The following is a 2,109-nucleotide window of genomic DNA, read 5'->3' as shown; positions in this document are numbered from 1 at the left end:
TGGGGGGGTTTTTTTGGTTTTTTTTTTTTTCGGAGCTGGGGACTGAACCCAGGGCCTTGCACTTGCTAGGCAAACGCTTTACCACTGAGCTAAATCCCCAACCCCTAAAGCTAGCCTTCTTAAGGCTAACCAAATTTTCTAAATTTCCTACTTCTCACCACCCCTTTAAAAATTTTGTCACCTCTATTCAGTAGGAAGAAGTAATGGCTACTCATCATCCTGATCCCTTCAGTTTGGATGTCTGGTTATGGTTATTTTATAAATTATAGATAGGTTGTCATTTTAAGGAATAAATCAGAAATGGACATAATTTTGAACAGTGATAAGATGGATGATTAAATTTATTCTTAAACAAAGCATTGTATAGCCACAACCTTACATTGGTAGAAATCTTTATAGTTGATGCAAATTGAAGTTGTAATTTTTTACATTGGTACAGAATTCACAGATTGATAAAAATATAAGGTTTTTATTGGTATAAATATTTAATATTTATACAAAATTGGAAATCAATATTGTTACTCCTATATAGGTCTTATACCTATACAACTCATTTAAGAATACAAGACTTAGATCCAATCCTTCTAATAGCTTCTATTACAAACTATTTAGGATGATTAAGTAAGGCAAGTTAAGGACCAAACAGTAAACTCATGGTTATATTATATTCTGATCAAGTTATATTAAAGTGTTTTCAAAATTATTCAAATAGAAATAGCTAAAAGTAATCAAGGTTTAACAGTTCAGTTATACTTTACATAGATGTTCTTCAAACATCAGGATTCCACAGAATCTGACATTTAATCATTTCATTACTGTTAGAAATTTTGACTAGAGATATGTCTGCTCTTGACAGTAACCCCTTAACGGTTCAAAGAAGAAATTGAGCATCAAAACCTCCATTTGGAGTCATCCCAGCTGTGGCAAGGTAGTTACTGGATAAAAATTGCCCTAATTCATCTACAGACAAAATATACCGTCCAGGAAAAGGACACACAATATGGGATAGTCAACAGCTTAGCTCTATCAAGACAGAGTAAATTAGTCCTTCATAGTTCCTGCCTCATCCAAGGTCTGTCAGATGGTTCTGGGCCAGAAGGCTGAAGACAGATATTTCAATGTTTTGAAGAATAGGGGACTGTCTAAGTATTCAGCTGTCTCTATAATTTGTTTTAATTTTAGGAAGCTATATTTTTGTGCTTCCTATATATTCAAGTAATTTTTAATTTGTTGTCAGATTTCTGATGGAGTTGAAGACTAATTATAGTCTCATAATCAAACTTGTTTAACATTGAGGAATATGATATAGATTTGAAAGGATGGTTTTCAGATGATAATGCAAGTTAAAATCAAAATATTATTCAGAATTTTAAGTTCTTTAAGTTATGATAGATGTTAGAGCAATGTTTATAAATCAACAAAATTGATGGTCTGGACATTATTAATATATACCTTTTAGTTTACACAACTGTTGACTATGTTCAATGTACATATGAAAGAAGAGAGCCTGTTTATTGGACAAAAAGAGTAAGATGTTTGTCTTAATTTGACTACCAAAATCATGGGAATTTACATATTGAGACGCTGAGGGTCTCTGTCCCCAACTGGATTTTGATTGGTCAATAAACTTACTTAACAGCCAATGGCTGTTCAGGGAGACAGAGGTAGGACTTTTAGATTTCCCAGACAAGGAACAAAGGGAAAAAGGAGCAGAATCACCATGCTGAGGAAGCAGAGATATAAGACTTAAGAATTGCAGGAGAAAAATCATTCAGCCATATAAAACTTGGGGGAGTAGTCCCTTGACCTGGGGGCAGCAGAGATGAAATATAGATTTAGCAAATACTAACTCAAGAATATCAGATGGGAGTGTGTTAGCCACATGGAGGTTCAGGAGTGGCTCATCCATGGGCTAGTTAAGACATATTAAAAATAATGCTGTGCATGTATATCTTTCATTCTTGAATCCAGAGAGCTCTGGCACATAGTAAGAAGCACAATCGCCTGCTGGGAGCTCTGTGTGGTTTAACGTCTTACTGCTACAGCATACTCAGCAGCACAATAAACTTATGGTAGATGAAAGAAATCATGTCTAAAAGTTCACTTTGG

Source organism: Rattus norvegicus, chromosome 3, assembly GCF_036323735.1.
Source record: "Rattus norvegicus strain BN/NHsdMcwi chromosome 3, GRCr8, whole genome shotgun sequence".
NCBI lineage: Eukaryota > Metazoa > Chordata > Mammalia > Rodentia > Muridae > Rattus > Rattus norvegicus.
This window is presented reverse-complemented; position numbering follows the sequence as displayed.